The sequence below is a fragment of the Morone saxatilis genome, unplaced genomic scaffold, assembly GCF_004916995.1.
Source record: "Morone saxatilis isolate NCDOM2014 unplaced genomic scaffold, NCSU_SB_2.0 Contig0, whole genome shotgun sequence".
NCBI lineage: Eukaryota > Metazoa > Chordata > Actinopteri > Moronidae > Morone > Morone saxatilis.
In genome coordinates this window covers 18,983,606-19,003,477 of record NW_023339650.1, presented here as the reverse complement: position 1 = coordinate 19,003,477, position 19,872 = coordinate 18,983,606, and the positions used below count along the sequence as shown (strand labels likewise).

Genomic DNA, 19,872 nt, shown 5'->3' with positions numbered 1-19,872 from the left:
AGATTTGTGACTTCCCACAACACAACTCGTATTCTTAAGTGTTTAACAATGGAGGCAGGCGCAGTGTGCTGCAACGGATGTCACTAGGATCTTATGTGTAAGGCATAAAACAAATGAGAACAATGCTGCCTTACAGTCGTCCCTTATATTACAGGTAATTCATCATTACTTCATTACATAAGGTTTGGTCACTGATAGAGGAGAAAAAGGCTTACTGTTCACTGTATTTACCAAAATTTACTTTTAAAATACCAAAATGTTTAAATTAAATATCGAGTGAAACAGATTTCTTACCTATTATGTCACCATATATTGTGTTTCTTGATGCAAGAAAACACTTACTAACATAGTTTAGAGTACACAAAGTTCAGAAACTCACAAATTAAGCCAAATAAACTGTCCTTCAAAAGGATAAAGAACGTAATATTATTATAATATCAAATGGTTCTAAAATCCCTTTCTCACTTTCTACAACATCTGTGTACAGTAGGGTTAATGTTAGAGAGAGTTTGTGATCATGGCAAATAAAATGATGTGTGTGATGTGTTATCTGCCCTTGGGTCCAGTTACGCAACATCACAGGAAAGATAAAAAAGATCATGCTGTGATTAATGCAAAGACAAATGTTAACTGAAGGCAAACTCTTTGAGTCAACTTCCTTTTTAACATACAAAAGTAAGAAGAAAAGAAGAGAGGCTGGAGTAATCTGAAGTTCGTACATTGGTTGTTACATTGGCTAATAAACAGGGACTGCGTGAATAGTCAGGGACAGGGTGAAACCTTTTGCTTTGAGTTTTGTCTGAACACCTAGAGGGAGGTCAGGGTAAATGAAAGCCTCAACAAAGCATCCAAGAGTCAACATTGTTCTCTTTCAGCCATTACAAATACTTATTTTTTAAAAAAAGTTTTCAGCTAAATCATTATCTTTCCATAACTGATGAATGATGTCGTCCTACTGATACAGGTGTTAGATCAGACATGTCAGGCATTGACAGAGAGCCTACTTTGGATTTGTTTTGCATTACCAGACGATCAGAGATCTTGTCGTCTACCATCTCTTGGGGATTTCTAAATGCAAGGTTGCTTTAACGGCGGCGAGAACACCTTACCTGAAACAATGTCCATTCTCCTCCGCCGTGAAACAAACTGGAGATATAGCAAATCAGTTTGTAACATGGAGAGAGCGTTTTAAAACATTGAAAAATGTCCCAAGCAATGTTATATGGTACAATAGTGTTTACAAGCACACGACTACTGCTTGTCATCATCGTAAAGACTTCGGATTGGTTCTGCAGTGCAGTTTTTTGTAAACTCTAACCAGTTTTAGCAACAAAAGCTAGAAAGTCCCCAATCGCTATTAAGCAAAGAGTTTAGAGGACTAGTTTTACATAAATAAAAAACAAACATAGCAAGCTTTAAGCTCATTTAATGCCCCTTGAAGAAGGTTCTCTATACTGGGTGGGTAGATGGGTGTTTTTATGAAGTGAGGAGTTTTCCAGACTAACGCCCCAGAGCACAAAGCCATCATCTTATTTGGCTCTGTTTGGATAAAAGTCTAATGGACTCCCCGTGTGTCTCAGGCTCCTCACCTTAAACCCAATAACTCTTCCCTCTGGAGGTCTGGCTACAGCTCTGCCTCCTCACCCGTCAGGATATTTATCATTCCTCTGCCCAGAATACGTATTCAGCAGCCGTTAAGACGAGTGCTCGTAGCGAAATGTCAAGGATTGTCGCTGCCGCCTGTTATGTTTACTTCCTCCTCCCGTTCTTCTGTTTCAGACTGTTGGTCCGTGTTGCCTCCAGGCGAGTGGGTTTCTCACATGCCCCTTGTGACACGTCCCATCTTTAAAGAGCAGCTCTGATGGCACATTTGTTCAACATGACAATGAGGGTTGCCCACCCCCAGGCAAGCTAAAGGACGGCTGTACACAGATCACGCTGTGCAGGCGCACCAGTGTTTGTTTCTATGTATATGAATTTATGATTACATATTTATAGGTTTACCCCTTGCTGAGCTGTTGTTTCTCCTACTAAGTCAAGGGTTTTGTACAGAAACGTGAAGGTCTCGAGCATGATATCTATGAACTGGAGGAGAAGAATCCTTCTCCTCCAAAGTTTAGATTTGAATGTACAGTTTATAAAATCAATGCTCACCTGCTAATGTGAGAGCCTTGGCCCTATTATTAAAACCTTGCTTTCTTGATACAGACCATATAGCAGGCTGACATGTTTCCAGTATTTCCATGCCTATTATGGACACAAAGATTTGCCAACATTTCTCTTCCCTAAATGCGCCCTGGGCTCCATCCATTAGTGGTTATCACCCCAATCACACCAGGAAAAGGGAGGCAATCTTCTGAGCAGCACGGAGAGTAGGGGGGGTTGGAGGGTATGGTGGTGGCTGTGGGGAGTGGACGAGTTCCCCCTCGCAGGGTTAAGAGAGGCAAGACATGCTCCACAGAGAAAATCACTCAGCCTCATTGTGCGGACTAAATCAGAAACCACTGCCGCCCCATCCATCTCTCTCAGCTGGCACTATATGTGGTGATACTCCAGAGTGTGATTGCGCGCGGACGTGCAGGCCTTGTTTTCTGTTGTGTGGAAGTGGAATGAAAGAAAAGGTGTTGGGGGGGGGTCTTAAAGCCTTAAGCTTTTCTTCCTGTCTCCTTACCTTTCTTTCAGTGCTCCACAGCTTATTTAATTTTCTGAAGTTTATGCTGGTGGTCAGTGGGAAAATAACAAATAACCTGGAATTTTGACAACCAGCGTTTTGACAATATTTGCTGTGGGATAAAACTTCTATGAACGTCAGAGTCATGAACAGTGGGATTAATCTTCACGTCGTTCTCAATAATTCTGTTTGCAGCCTCACAAGAATTTGGCACTGTTGCTGTTATGGCAGATAATAAGATTATGTGTCTTTTAAAACACGCTTCTGGGAAGAAAGTGAATATTTAGCTGGCCGGTCAGTTTTATCATCTTTTCCTGATGATCATTGATCATCAGACTCCAAAGTCAAAAATAGAAAGTTTAAGCCACACATGAAATCACACCACAGCTGAGGTTACATTAGTACATAACAGCAGTTCACTAACAAAGTTGTTGATATATTTGCAACAGTTGAGGTTCATACTTAACCATGACATACACAACTGAAACTAGAATTGAAACTTTCCACTTGCATTGACAGTTTATGTTTTTTGATATATTTTCTTAATCTGATAACTTAGAACCCAAATTCTTACTTCTAAATATTGTGCATGCTTCCTAGTTTATTAGCAGAATGGCGCTACAGATGGCAATTTCTGTCAGTTGGTCATTCGGTCTGTCGGTCCACCATTTTGGTCCAGACTGAAATATCTAATTATTTTCCATGAAATGAAATACAGATGCTACACATGGTGCCCCTGGATGAATCTCTAGTGATCTGACTGTTCCTCCTGCACCACCATGAGGTAAATTGGATTTAAATTTCATTTTAAATTATTGTGTGGATTGCCATGAAATATGGTACAGACATTCATGTTCTCATCAGGATGAATTGTGGTCCCTTAATTTTTCATCAAGGACCTTCAAAATGTTAATATATCCAATAACCAAATACCAAAACTAAAGACATTTGCCTTAGCTGTACTTTGGAGCAAACATTAGCATATGAACATGCTAGCCGCTACTCTTTGCCTTGTTAATAAGATGCTTTTATCATAAAAATGTGGCCTCATGAAATCATATTGCATGCACTCTCCCTGGATAACATTTTCAGAGCACTTCCAGTTGTTGACCTTTCAGCTGTACTGACATTTTCAGTTTGTCAACGACATTCAAATGCAGTATTTTGATCGTTGACACGTTCCCAGGTTGTAGATGGACACACTGGTCCTTGCATGGGTGAAACCTGCTGCCTTTTCAGTTTTCTCCAACCTTTCAGCCACCTTGCCACCGGCAGTTCATTTCCCTTAATATGCAGGCAAGTCAGGGCAGAGTAGGGCAACAAAGTTACTGGATAAAGATACGGCTGATTGCTCACTGGACCCTCATTTCCATTTAGTGGTGGTGGAGAGGAGTCAATTATAAACTTAAATAGCCAAACTTTAAAAAGTTAGCACCACTTACGTTGATTGCATGAGCTTTCCATTGTTTTTAGAAGAGTTTCCTGGGGTATTATAATTGCCTCTGTAATATGCAGAGCCTTTTATCCTGCTCATAAAAGCCAGTCACATTAATCAAGTTGTATTGGTGTTGGTGAGCTATATGAGATGATTGGGACAATAAGTGGTGCGTGTCTTTGAGAGATGCGAGAATCAGAACGTGTCATCCAAACCAAGTTCCCAACCATTAAATGTTATGACACTATACCCCCATTAAAACGTGGATATTACTCATACCAGAGAAAGGAGGAGGGAAAAAAGGGGAGAGAAAAAAAAGACATGCCAAATTGTTTTGTGAAGTTCATTCCTTGGTGTCAATCTCACATCTCCGGTAATTGTCGAACAGGTCATACGTGGAAAAAGGAGAAGGGAGGAAAAAATAGCTTGCTCAAAAACATGGCAGATTTAATTTGTTAGCGTGGATTAAAATTGGCCAGTGAAGAAAACAAACGACGGTTACATGGACCGATGGTACCAATTCGTCAGGGGAAGATTGAGGAGCCGGTCTAGAGATAGCTCACGTCTCCATAAATCATGTTGACAATTGACTTGAACTGCAAGAGGAGGAGGTCTCCCATAAAGCGAGCCTGAACAGGCACTGATATAGGACGTGTCTGTCCCGCTGCCCAGAAATAGAACGACAGCTTGATGCATTGAGGATGGCCCGTGATGGCTGACTGAAACACTGTCTGTGCACTCATTTAAAGTGGTAAATTATGAATTGTTTTTATTAAACTTTGGTGCCAACTTTGGTGGTATGTTGCCATCGCTTTTTGTGTTTCTGCAATCACTCATCAGACAGTGTTGAGGGGCTCTGTGGTCTCAATTCTCTGGAATTTCTTGTGAATGAAGATATACTCTCTGTAGTGGACTTTTATTCTCCTTCATCCAGTTCTCTCTGTTGCTGCTGGTGTAAAAAATGTATAATCTTCAGTAGCTTTGATCTTTAATTTTACACCAATATCTGAGTTGCAACTCAATCAGCCATACTTGTTTGATAGTGACATCGACGCAGTAATGCAAGCAAGGAGAGGCAGCAGTGAGTGCTTCCTGATAGAGGTCAGTCCCACCTTCTCTTTCAGACTGGATGTGACATTTGAGAATTTTGATATTTTATTGGTTGGTCATTCACGTCTGTGAGAGGCGATTGAGATGGGATCAATTATTGGGATACCAATGCTGAAGGCTGTGGTTGCTGGTTGATACTGGTCGCGACAACAAAGGAATCCATATTATTATATGCACACATTTACCCTTACCTTACAGTTGTCCAGATGGAGGGTATAAAATGATTGTTGCCATGATAACTTTCCAGAGATGTAAAGTCCTTCCTCATTGTAATATAAACCACTGTGTTTTGGTGTTTAAAAAGCCTCCAAACTCATGGATTTATCACTCCAGTCCAGTGTGAAAAACCAAAGTTTTGCTGGAGAAGTTATTAAGATCCACTTACCACACCCTAACCACACCCTGGAAGTAAACTATGCCTGTTGAGCTTTGCCAGATGACAATAAGTAAAACTAAATCTGTTCTTCTGGCTATTAGAAGCTTCTCCCTCCTCTATCAGGTCTGATCTCTTCCTCATCTCACTGCCTCTCGTCTTGCACGCATCCTGTGCTCTCATTGTTGTAATGCAGAAGCAGGGGCATGGCAAACTAAATAAATACGACTTAAATAGGTATACTATTTCAGAATTATTTATAATACTGTATATGTAATATGAGTCATGACCTGTTGAGAAGATCAGTAAATGTGATGTGATGACTAAAATTAGGACTGTAATATCCAGCATTAGACTATCAGAGCAAACAGTAATGTGATTACAGTAGGGAACCTGCTATCTAATGCATTACTTGCAACACAATTGGCAATAGACGTGTTGAAAATGCTCTATCATTGGTTTCTGCTTCTCACTCTGTGTTTTTCTCTATAGGTGTATTACAAGTGTGACACCCAGTCGAGTGTATAAGCTTCTCTGTCTCCCTCACTGCCTCTCCGTCGGTGGCTCAGAGAGCTGTGTTTATGCGGGTTTCACCAGATGTTGATTCAACCGTTGAACAGATGACAGACTTAGCCAGCAGCTGAGGAGACAAATCCACAGTCCAACAGTCAGCAGTCTTCCACCTCGCTTTTTCTCTGCCTGCTTTGTTTACATACGTCTGTCTTCGTCTCACTTTCTCTTTTTAACTCACACCACATCAATGTTCTGGCTTCTTCTTGTTTTTTTTTTGTTGTTTTTTTTACTTATTACAGCCTGGCACATTCACATGAAATGTCTACAAACATAATCACACACACACTCTGTCTTCCTTTTGTGTTTGAATACTAATCATGGTTTTCTAACAAGACAGAACACAACACTGTAAGGTTGCAAATTATGATTTCAGAACTGTAGTAAACAAAAAAAATGCAGTGAAGGCTGTCAAGTGTTGTACTATATAGAGCTGTGTAATTGTAGGAGCAGGGAATAAATTGCGCTGTAGCGTTTTCCTCAAGAGAAAGTCATTTACTTCAGTTGCTCTAATAAACATTCAGCCATAAAAACAAATCCATCCACCAACGCCAAATGTGTAAAGCTGTCGGTGTTGAAATGACAGATTAGAGTGTCCACTAAGCAAATAAAACAAGACTCTGAAGGTTTGAACTGCTTTTTTGAAATAGGGGTTCTCTCCTGATTATGTGTGCTTCAAATTCCCATTACAAAACAGAAATTATTATTATTATTTTTTGCAGTTTTTGGTTGGTTTGCCCACCAGAGAACGGACAGTTAGGGATTCAGTGTTATGGTGGAATGTAGTTCAGAATCTTAAACCATAAACCCCACCAGTCAGTTCTCTGCCTGCAGCCATTTCCCTGATTATATATAATCTCTGAAATAATATGTTGTCATGTACAGAAAACACAACATTTCTTTTATTCATGTAGATATCAGTGTTGACGATGTAATCCACCAAAATATACCAACCATAGACGACAGCAAGACGACATTTTCAGCCTTCTGAGACGTCATACAGAGACAAAACTCATTGTAAGACAGACACCAATTTCAGCGGGTTCAGTAGACCATAATGCCACACAGCTACGGGACATGGGCGCACTACATGACTCCCATTTCTTCTTGACTGTTGCTCACATGTAACCCACAGCTGCATACAGCATATTGTCAGGCATTTTTCAAAAAAGTATTCTTGGAAATGTCAGAAATGACAAACTGAAGTTGACATATACAACCCAGGAAGAGGGAGAGTGAGTTTACCTCTAAAATAAAAAGACTCACACCTGGATTGTTGTCAACTTTTAAAATGTATGTGATGAAGAAGAATTTCCCTTTAAATAATCATCAGATTCACTATATTCCTAACTCCAGAGAAAACAATTGCCATTCCTATCACATGTTAAGTGTATAAAACAAGTTAATTTAGCTCTCGCTCGCTATGCTCATTCGCCTTGAAATAAATCAAGAGAGGGAACTGAGGCGCATTCATTATGAATGCATTCCTATTCTTGCATGTGCCTCACTTCTCCTTGTTCTTAATTCGTGTCTGGCTCTTCAAATATTTAAAGGTAGGACTTAAGAATTGAAGTGACTGCAAACATGGATCCCAGGGCTCACTTGACAAGGCTTGGTAGGTTGTTGTACAAGACAGGCACTTACTCAAACATATGGCCACAAGAGCTCGCCACAGAAGTTAAGAAGGGAAGCCAAACCATTGTCCCAGGCTAACTCCATTACCTAGCTATGATATATTCAATGCATTTTTTGGGAGCTGTTCTCTTGGATATGAAACGTAAACCAGAAAACACTCATTTGCATGTCAAAGAATGTCTAGACGTTTAGGTTAAAACTGGGCTACTATGGCAGTGCGTTGCTGCCAACATCATTTAACAAATAGCTCAGTTTCTTGTTACACACACACAAAACATGCAGAAAGTTCACAGTTTAGCAAGATATTTAAGTTTATATGACATATTTTCTCATATTACTAGATAGAAAATTATTCCATTTTAGGGTGAGGTGAAATTTATATCTTGTCTGCCAGTGCAGGGCCAATCTTTTGCTACTGGTTGAGGCTGTGGTGGCTTTGCTGGTCAAAGTTTACCACACAAAGCAAAGATGCAAATCTGCTTTGCCATTGGAAGCCAAAGTTATATTCCCCCCTTCGCTCACGTAGAATGGAAGTGAACAGAAGGGAAATATTGGCCAATGTTAATTGACATACCACCTTATCTCGTTATTTCAAATGGCAGACATACACAGTTTAGATGCGAACATAGTGGAGGATTTTCTATCAGGAAACTGGTTGTTGGAAAATAAACATTGACTTGAATTCATCAGGTGGACAAAGATATGACTCTAAATGAATGCTAATGTTGCTCTAAAGCTCCTGGATGTGTAAATAGCGTAAAAAACGTTACAGCTATATCAAATTTATAAGTTAATAAGATGTAAATGTTGTATTCAGAACTATATTATATATATTATATTATATTATATTATATTATATATACTATATATGCTGTCCCCAAGTGGCCAAAAAACATGAATTCTGCCTTAAATGACTGAATGAATTATGTGTACAGAAACAACAGGTGAAAAAAAAAAATGTGAATATTATTCTGTGTCTGGTGTAAATAGGCAACTGCTAGCTAGCATGTTCAGTATATCAACTATATAAGGTGATTTAATGTTGTGATTACAGGTTGTTCTGCTACCCCAAAGTATCCAACAAAATCGATTAATACGGCTTTAAATGGCAGCTGACTACAAGTATAGTCATTTAATGCTGTTGAAATATGCATTTATTTTAATCGTCTAGACATCTTTTGACTTTCAAATGATCAAAAACATGTTTACTTGGAAATGATAAGAGGTTTCCATGAGTTTGATTTCATGGCCACCACATGAGACACTCAAATCCACTCAGGAGACAAGCGAGACTCTGAATTCAGTAGGAAGAGGAACTGATCCTCCCTCCTGTCGACAGCCGATACTGAACTCTCACTGTGGTTATTTCCTCAATTCACTCCTCCTCTACATCTTCCATTCTGTCTCATCTACTGCTATACACTCCTCAGCTGAAAAAGAGGACACAGGTAATGTGATTTAGGGAAGGGAGGGAGGACAGGGTGAAGTGTATGCTTTCAGGGGGGTTATGACTGCGGTTGAGGGGTAGATCCCTTTTGAACTGAGGCAGAGTGAGATCAAACGGCTCATCTGTGTTTGTGTGTAGGGGGGGGGGTAGGTGCCCCGCCCCACCACTCCCACCCATCACTGCAACAAGGCGTCAGTAATGTCAGCCCCATCACACAGCGTGCATTAACACAAGGGACTTTGGCTCAGCGTGAGCAAATAAATAGGTTCTGACTGTAGCTCTTTCACTGAGGCAAAGTCATTTCATCTTAAATCCTATTTTGAGGCTTATTCTTCAAATCATGTAAACAATCTGGTGATTCCATTAAATCTAACGTCACAAATTCAGGATTTAATATGTTATGCATTAAATAAGTGTTATTTATCTCCCGTATAACCAATTTAGTGTACTTTATGTTGTCAGTCACCTCTAAGAATATGTAAATGAGCACAATAACATGAATCCCCTGTTAGAAGCTACAGTGATAGTCTTACTGGGATCAAATTACATTTACATAATATTTTAAAGGTGTTAGTCACATTAATAAAAGGTCTACAGCAAGCAACAGAAAGATATTATATTCACAATTTGGGTTACCTTTTCTCTTAATACATTGTCATTTTTCATTAAGTAAATTAAATAAGTCTAATAAACGCAAAAATAATAGTTTTTTTTACTGAATTTCTACCTTCACATTTTGGTGCAAAAAAAATAAATAATTCAGCACATTATTCACAGTAAAAACTTTCATTCTTGTCAACTGTTTACAATATGAATAATAATATAAAATGTTATATAAAGAATATGATTATTTTATTTTTATTATTTAATTTATAAGCCAGTGCGGAAGTGCCTTAAAACTACATTATTTCCCATGTCCAGCAGGGGGCGAATCCACTTGCTGCAGCAAAAGTCTGATTGTATGTAAGCTTATGAGAAAATCACCCTACTTTCCACTTGATTTATTACCTACCTTCTTCCGTACAGCAAGATGTTAATTTCGTAAATTATGGTCTCATTTAGATAAATAAAATAAAATAAAATAGATGATTAAGCAGGGTATGACTTAGGGTGTCGCTACCTTGTGACTCTCACATCACAACGTGCTCGGGACATCCTTTTTCATGTTTTAAAAAGCTCTCTTCGTGTTACAAAGTGATTCACTGTATCTCCAGTTTGTTTCACTAGCAGAGAGCATCGAATCAGGTAAGATGTGTCCTTAAAGTAAGGGTTGTACGTACCGGCGTTCAAGCAGCTACTATGAATTTAGAAATCCCCAGATGATTGGTAGATGGCAAGCTCTCCAATCTATCATGAGACTACCTTGTGATTGACAAGTAGCCTACCACAGCGTGTCCTCGGGATCTTAGTCAGATCCAGTCAGGATAGAGGCAGGTCCAAGTATTATCACATCTGGCTCCAAAAAACAAGATGGTACAGCCTAAATGCCAATGCTAACTTGCTGTAATCACAACTTTTACATTTTAGCACCAGAAATTTGATATGATCAAGTCAGCAAACAGCTGCTCATTTAAACATGTTGCTAGTAGACAAAAGTGAAAGTGTTAATAGTCACCCTCCTTATAGTTCTTTTTTGGTCTCTACCAACTCTTGAGAGACTCATCTGTCTTGCTAGCTGCTAAATGCTCCACTGTGTTCACCACCTCGTCGTTAACTAACGGTTACAGTGAAGCAAAACAGTGAGCTTAAAGCAGCTTCTGCAGAGTTGGATGAGAACTGTCTGTGGGTTCATCACTACAAGCAACCCCTTTCACATTACACATTGTCATTTGATCTATTATTATTATAAAATATTGATAATAGCCACTTTAAAAGCCCTACAGCCATTACTTTAACATATGGACTCATTTAACAATGTTACAGAATTGATGCCTGAAGGAGGTTGTGATATTTTTTGATAGTGGCGCAGGAGAGTTTGGCAGGAGTGGGTCTAAACTGTTTTCATTTATAGTACTGTGAGGCAAAAAGTGTAGCCAAAGATTTATGTTTTCACCTTGCACAACTAACAATTCTTGACTGTCTCAGCAAACAGCGGGGAAGAAACAGATATGAGACTTTGCTTTTCTGACTTTGTCTTCTTTGTCTACATGACTCTCAAACCATCGATCGGATGCTTCAGGATATGGAAGAAAAATGATGTTTGAGGAAAGCACAGATAAAAGCTTTCCAGCCAATCAGAGAGCAAACTGTATCTTACAGCGCAATATATCTTCAAAACTTGAGTCCTCCAAGACAGAAAAAAGGAAAACTCACTAAACTTTCATCAGATGGCTGTCATGGTGTGACGCTCTCACTTCCCTCACAGCTGCAGATGATGCGGGTGATAACTGCAGTATAGGGCCCCTGTGTAAGGTATGCAGGTATATGTGTGTTTGTGTGTATAAGCAGAGCCAGCACTCAGCACTTGATCTCGTGCTTCTCTTTCATCCTAGCATCTGTGGCAGGCTGCCACGGGCCCATATCATTTAACACACTACACCTGTTTGGATGAATTTGATACCTGAAGATAATGGATTGGAGTTCAAGGAGGAGAACGCGGACAGGAAACTTTTTACAGAGGTCATATTTTACGAGCAATCTGCGCTGATGCAAACACCCACCTTCCCCCACACACACATGTATTCACAGGTTACGCACAAAGAAAAACACACTAACACGCACACACACACAAACACATACAGTACTCTTTTAGCAGGTTTCACATCAAGCCTGGGCATGAATAGGAGAAGAAACAAGCTGCAAATGATGACGCACAGATGATCTCAGAAAATACATATTACACCTTTCTTTTTATTTAATGAAAAGTTCAGCCATGAGCCAAGAACTGATTGCTTTATTTTGTTAAGAGTGTCCCAAAGAGGCTATATTTATCCACCTACATTTTCACTCATCACTGCTGAAACCTTTTCTAATTTTTTGCAAAACTTTTTTTTACCACTTCTGCTACAAACTCGAGTCCAATCTTTACCAAACCTGATGCATTTCCCTATATGCAGTAAAAATAATTAGATTTTTCTTGAATATATATTTTGTTTCTTAAAGGTGCATGCCAAACTCTTCACAAGACCTGCCATAACGTTTGATCACATTGTGCAATTACAGTCAGATTTTGATGATACTTCTGCATATAAATTTTGAGCAATTCTGGTAAATTTGATGGCAGTTCTCTTATGGACGGTCACAGTGTGCTCATAAGTCAATCATGTAAAAATATCCACAATTCTTTATTAGAAAAATCTCAAATTTAGAGGCAGGATTAAGTCATTATAAAAATTACAGAACCATTGCCCACCAGTCTGCACAACTGACCATATATTTATTGCTGATTAAACTATTCTAAGACCTCCTGGTTCCTCATAACCAAGACCTCACTTGGGCTAGTTCCAAATTATATTCAGTTTAATCAGGCTGGAAAATATAAAGTTCTATAGCTGCTGGTCTCAGATCTGTGTCAATATTTCATTAACACTCTTGGTCAGGTTTTTCCAGACTCTCAGTCAGCACTGATTATGTGTTGCAAAAAGTTGAATGTAAACTTGCAGGGAAAACGTTTTAATGTAATGAAAAGGTTTTAATGTAAGACAATGGTAAGACAAAGGATGTTAGATGCTAAGTGCAAGAAACAAATACTTAATTGCTACTCTTTTCAACTTCAGCTACTTGTCAGTTTTTGTAATCCCTGTATTTCTTCCTTATTCAGGACTAAACATTATTGACACACAAGGGTCAACAATGTGTCTTTAACCATGTAGAAAAAGTTAGTAATACCAGTTGAGCGGGGTTGTTATGGGACGTTGGTTGTCAAAAAGAGTTGTCTTTTCTGTTTGGGTTTCTTTGGTTCTACTGCATCAAGAATTAAGTTTAGTTATCTTCAGGTCTTTGGATCCCATTTAGATTGAGTCTTAACTAATTCACATTAGGTCTGGATTTAGGTTTAACACAGGTTTGTTTCGGGTCACGTCGAACATGTTCGATCCCTGAAGACCTTTAGTGTGGGCTTGACAGAGGAATGCCCTCTCTAAGTGATTTCTAGTAAGTCACTGCACCACTGACGCAAACACTCAAACACAGTATATACACACAGAGACGAACACTGTATGGTCTCAAAGATGTACAAATGCACAAACAAAATCCATAACATTAATTAACATTACAGACTATGTTACTGTCAGGGCCGGTCCAAAGAGCAGTGGACAGAGTGAGAAAAAGAGAGTAGCCTGATACTGTGTGCTGCAGAGTACAGAAACCTAATGGATCTCTGGGTCAGATTTATGGCAGCTCATCCTCTCCATTGCTATAGGAAAAAAAAAAGTTGACTGGAGCTCACAGACTCCAGAGACTATAATTCATTCCTCACCGCGCTCCATTTTATTCAGCCAGAGTACATTGGTGAGTATGGGGCTCCATTTTTTGGGCCAATAAAACGTAATCACTGTCTGCCAGGACCAAGGTCAAACTGTATTCCTTTGCAATGTGATGATTATTTTGGCCTTCGCTGAAGGTCGATTAGCTGTTTATTTTTCGCCTATGCCAGGGAGATTGATTGTTAAAGAATTAAATAGGGGATGTTTGGCTTTGATGTAAACTGGGATCATAGTTTGCTCTTATATTTTAGGTGTTTTTCCTGGTGCTCTAATCCAGAGTGTGATAACTGAGTAGGTAGGATGTTTGAACAGGTTGACAGTGAGCACATTTACTGTTGCATGAATTAAGCTGGTGGGGGGACAGCTTCGTCAACTACTTGGTCTCTTCTATTGGCAGAGGTAAGACGGTTTGACATCATCCTGTTTACTCCTATCCCACCACAGAGAGCACTGCATGAACAACCCCTCACGCAATCTCTAAGGTCCAGCACTGTGGCTGCTACTTGGGATTTTGCAGTAGTGCCCATATTTCAAACTGCAGTCTGTCTGAAAGTCTGTCACTCTGTTTTAGCCTTAAGAGCTTATACTATATAAATATTGCTGTGCATCATCTTGGGTCCCAAACATGCAGAAACTTTTGCATGATTTTTTGGTGTATGCATCCAGTGAACAACTTTTTTTGGAAAGTCGCCATCTTGGAACAGCATGTCCAGTTCCATTACTACTTCCATGCCATGATGTCTAACAGCTACAGCTTCAGAACAAAATGGAGTCAACAGTGAAGCTAACGTTCATTCACTAGAACAAATTTCTGTTTTGTCTGCTGTCCTTTCAACAAGAAAAAAGCTCTCTTCTCACATCAACATGTTTTCTATCAAAACCTGCCATCATATTCAAACAACCAGAGCTGTGGAAAAGTCCATTTGAGGAGACTAGGCTAGAATCCTCAAAACAAGTCTGGTTCATTTAGCCTAGCTTGCCAGCTTATTTGTGTTTGTAAGACCGTGCTTTGCACAAGTTCCAGTTTGATACCAGTTTTGGCAACTTTTCACTGCCACAGCCACTTGTGTTTGTCAGTTTTTTGTGCTGGCATGTAAATTTACATGCACTGTGTCTTGTCAAGACACAAAGCTGTAGTGACTAGGGTTGTAAAGATCTATCGCATAAAATCGTTGTTTGTGCACTTTGGATATGATATGTATGATATGATAATAAATACAACACAGGCAGAGCTGTCTTTTTTTAATAGGAAATCATCAATTGTTCAGTGAAAACAAATTAGCTCGACATTATGTTACCATGCAACAATTGAGGCAAGTTTGGTATGTGCTCAGACTGCTTTCCTGTCCATGCTGAGGACGTCTGAGAGAGATAGCTCATCTTTCGGATCAGCTTAATTTAGAAATTGATTTTTACATGTGGCCTTGAACATTTGAAATTTCCCTCTCAAAACCTTGTTAGAGGGGAAAAGGACTAGGGAGAATCAATTCAAATTAATTTCAGAGATGAGGTGTTTCTGTCTATTACTTTAAGCAACTCTCATTTTCAATAGATACATTGCCTGAGAGTCAGTCCTGGAAAAAAATGAAGTGAAAACATGATTGCTTTCTTCAACCCAAGAGGGAATGGAATAATTCACTGTCTGAGCTTACAGGGAGTTGCAGGAGCAGCTTAATGAAATGAAAACCTGCATCTTCTGGTGCATGATCAAGCTCGGGCACTGTGGAATTTGTTCAGACTAACACACAAACAATGGCCCATGCACACGCATCAATTACACACAGATGAACGTTATTGTACTGTATATACACTGAGGGAAAAGGGGAAGTGTTGCCTGTATTTAAAAACTCAGATGCCACAGGAATGAACTTATTACTTGCTGTAGGTGTTCTTTAAGGTTGTGCAGTTGTATTAGCCTTGTTAGTACTGACAGTTTAAATTACAGTCGTATGTTTAGCTGCCTCAGTCCATTTGTCTGCATGTGCTTCTTCTTTAACAAGTAGTGCTGAACATATGTCTCTGGAAAAGTGCCGGTTGTTTTTGTTCAGGGACTGCAAATCTTTTAAGACAAGGTTGGACAATGTGTCATTTAGAAAAAAATGGGCAAGTTGGACATCTTTTTTCGAGACGCCACCCTCAGAGGTAAGGTTGTTAGCGAGGGTTGGCTGTCAAAGTGCGCTTCCAGCCACCTGTTCAATGCATGTTTTCAATTCTGCATTATAAAACCTGAGCGGAAAAAAAAATCTGAGAGAAGGTTTAAATATCACATGTTTTTACATTTGGCTCAGGTTAAAAAATAAACAAAGCGCAATGGAAAATCAAATAAATCATGACATGCAAGACGCATGTGACTTAAACATCTCGCAGTGACTTGCAAGAAAACGAGATTGTCCTCTGGAGGGAGGACTGGCAGCTACGGGGGTGGGCGCATAGAGGTTAGCGCAGATGCTGCAGTATTAGATATATCAGAGCTGTAGAATATTTCTTCATTGAAAGAAGAAAAAAGAACGGCACTGAAGGCTTTTCTTGATGGAAAGGATGTTTTTTACTCTCGACTTACTTTGGTATAACAGTTATAAACAATAGATGAACCATCTATTCAATCATGTTTTTTTTAAGTGCTTTCCAACAACCACATATATGCTATATTTATATATATATATATCACATTTTTCACGTTTTTCAGCATCTGAGGTTTGACTGGTGCTCTTTCAATGACATCATGGGCCCAACTTTTCTGATTACCTGGAAATTTTGTTAAAATGTGTGCTTATTTCGAATTTAAACTTGACTATTGACAAGAAAAGCAGAAGTAATTCTTGGTACAGATCCATAGACAGACTACAGAACATGGTTAACAGAGTGATGGGTGAGATTCTGCAGCATGAAACAATCATGATGCTCAGAAAATTGACCTAAAGTATGGATTGTTGTCTTTTACTTCTGTTGAAATTGCAACCACGGCCCCAAGGTCAGTCAATCCATCAACAGCTCAGACAGGTAAGTTACAGCTCCAATAAAAGGATTCGCTCTGCTACAAAATACTATGAGGATGCTTTGTGTACAGAAATCATATATCTCATTTTGACACCCAGTGTCCATTTCCTGACAACTATGTTTCACCCTGAGTGTTTTTCAATCTCTGATCACCTTGATGACATCTATGATACCATGCCTTGGTGTCAAATAACACTGGGAAAACAGGCTGCATAATGATCCAATGAGCCAAAAAAAGCATTTCAGAGGAACAAAAGCTAATTGGAGGTAATATGACACCAGCTTCTGCTCAAGCGTAACATGGCAGGTGTACAAACGCTAACACACTCCCATCGCCGCTATCGCCTGCCAGGCCTGGCTGATTGACATTACGTTGTTTCCCAGTCCACAACAATGCCGGCAGGGTCCTTGTTATTCTGCATGCTCTCAAAGGGTCCTTCTGGTAGCCTATAAAGCACCATCAGGCTCCAGGCCCTGCAGTCATTCAATTAAGAATTTACTGGGCTATTGATTTCACCACAAGCGAAGTGTCTCACATCTTGGAAACAATGAGGAGCCTTTTACCAGCCTTTTACCTAAAGGGATGATGACTTGGACTTCAATGTGGAGAATGAAAGGACTAATGTATGATATACAGTGAACACATTCAAAAACCATTTGAATCCAGCTTTCTCCACATTCAGTGATTCAATTATCTAATGTAGCAGTACCTTTGTTTTTACTTTGACCTCTTAAATTAGAAAGCTTCATGAAAACATTAAAATATATATTTGTCATTTATATCACATTGAAGAAATGTCATTTCTTTTTAAACAAATTTCCATCCCTAAAGTCTGCGGTAAGGTCATTTTCTGGAGCTTTTATTTGGTACCCCCAATGCAGTCTCATACATTTTTGTGAAATTAACATAAACTCAAAGGAGAGGCGTGTGCATTGCTGTTTGCCACAATGGGGCATCAAAGTTGGACATTTTCAAAATGTAGCTTTAAAAATGGGCATTTAACAATGTGGCATAAAAATGCACAATTTGTCAAAAGGCATTCCTGACATATGGAGACACAAATTGCGTATTTTTGAATGCTAAATGCTCCACAATGTTTGCCAGCTGGTTGCAAGGTTTGTCACTGTGCTGTTTGGTGCTGGGCAGGTAGCTTACAGTTGGTTTATAAGAGCTTTTTTGCTGCAAAGAGGTGCCTGCTGCTATTGAAAAAGAAGTTGGATGGCCAAAACAGAAGACAATACACTGAAAGTTAAGGGGAATTGTAGATCAGGTGATTATTTGTCACAACGAGCAACGCCTTTCCCATAAAATGATCCAATTATTTATTATAGTCACTTTTATGTCATCACGTCGTCCTGAAGGTAGTTTTGAATAGGAAATCTTAAGGAAAACTCTAAATACACCATTTTGTTTTTTTTTCTTCTGCATTTACAGAATTTCAGTGTGCCATTAAAAGCAGGATTTCAACCTTTTACTGGCCTAAAATCCCCAGAACGCCAGCAAAGTGAGCCAAATTGCCATCCATTAAATCTCCCGAGACCCCCCAGCTGCATACAGAGCGACCCCATGTGGCATCCTGAAACCAAGGTTGATAAACTTTGGGTTTGGGGGCCAGCCTTGCCAAAAGTAGCTCCTCTTGATAGAAATCCTCCCTCAAGAATCATAGCATATGTGTTTATTATTCACTGCGGGGCTTGACAAAATACAACTGTTGATGCAACACGAGTTGAGCTGATTATGGGGCCAACTGAGACTATAATGAAAGCGAGAGGGGAGGAGCAGACAGGGAGAGTGAGTGTCAGCCGGAGAGTGCGAGCGGAGAAGGAGTTCGGGGAGAAAAGAGACAGAGAGCGGCAGAGAGTAAGTGCGGCCAGGGGAGAGTACATGTTGATGCTTAATGAATTCGGTCACAGAGCCGCACAATGAAATCTTTATCCGTGGGGGATGAGGCAGGGGACTTGGCAGAGCCCCGGCGTATCTCAGCAAGGGTGAAAAATAGAAATCCCACTGTCCCCGGTTGGCTCTCCCTCATGTCAGCTGCCTTGGTTACTGAGTTGGCTGCCAGCGAGCCCCCGCCACTCCAGACCTCCATCCCTCCTCCTGCTATTCCTCTTTTACTCTCTCTGTCTTTCTCAGTCCAACTCTCCTTCACACTCATGTATTTCTTTCTCTACCCCCCCACCCACCGCTCCCTCTAACTGTTTCTCCCACTGTCTCTTCCTCTGCTCCTTCAGATTTTTATCTTCTTTCTCTGCTCTGTTGCAGATCATCTTTTTGACACAAACTGTCCTCCTTTCAACACTCTGTTCTACTTTACATTGTTGCACCATTTTCATCATAGTTAAATAAAAGAAGTTAAAAATTGCTGCTTATTGAAAGTCAATAAATTATATTCATGATTGCTTCATGATAAACACATACATACATATATATAGGAGACACTCTGCAAGCATGCAAAGTCAGCATGTAACGACTTACCTTGTAACAGGTTGCTCTGGTCACTACGTCAAACCAATTTGGGATTTTACATGATTCCAGTTACAACCAGTTCAGGTGATGCGGTTCTAACAGATTCCCGTTAGCACAGAAATATTAAACAAATAAATCCAAATCCTACCTTTGAAAGCCCTCAGGAGTAGATTTTCAGTCAAACTTCTCTTCCTTTGCGGCCAGTGTCATTTACTGCAGTTTTCTCACTTTTTTAGTCTTCTATCCTAGACGTGCCAGCTTCTATTTCTCAGTCTTTCCAGTAGACGCTGATCAGTGGCTTTGTTTTAGTTTTTTTTTTTTTACAGAGAAGTCCAGCTGACCCCCGTGCAGAAGAGGGGGAAAAAAAACAGAGAGCAAGTGCTGGCACCTCCTGATCAACTCAGCTCCTTCCTCGCTGTTCCTTCCAGCGCTCAGGGTGAGAGAAGTGTGATACAAAGTAATCTTCAGGTGAAAAGACAGACTTCCTCCCTCCCTCCCTCCTATCCTCCTGCACTCTCTCTAGCTCTCTCTCTCTTTCTCCGCCTCTCCCTCTGCTGCCTGTGCTCTCTCTACCTGCTCAAAGCGTTGTGGACGAGCTCACACAGCAGCTGCCTCTCCAGCTCTCCCTCGTGTCTGAGCGCTGTGCTGTTGCTCCATCCATACCCCTCGTTTCTCTTCCTCTCTCTCTTTCTCTCTCTCTCCCTCCCTCCCTCCATCCCTCTACGGCTCATGAATGTTTA

At 39.9% G+C, this 19,872-nt stretch overlaps 1 protein-coding gene across 1 annotated transcript in view; it reads right to left on the bottom strand.

The window, feature by feature from the left end:
- Positions 1-19,636, bottom strand: part of LOC118332820 (cadherin-20-like) — a 74,117-nt gene extending 54,481 nt beyond the window's left edge. Inside the window, exon 1 of the mRNA XM_035668643.1 lies at positions 19,281-19,636. The gene's annotated coding sequence lies outside the window, so the exon portion shown is untranslated. The remainder of the gene's footprint in view (positions 1-19,280) is intronic.
- Between the last annotated feature and the right edge of the window lie 236 nt (positions 19,637-19,872).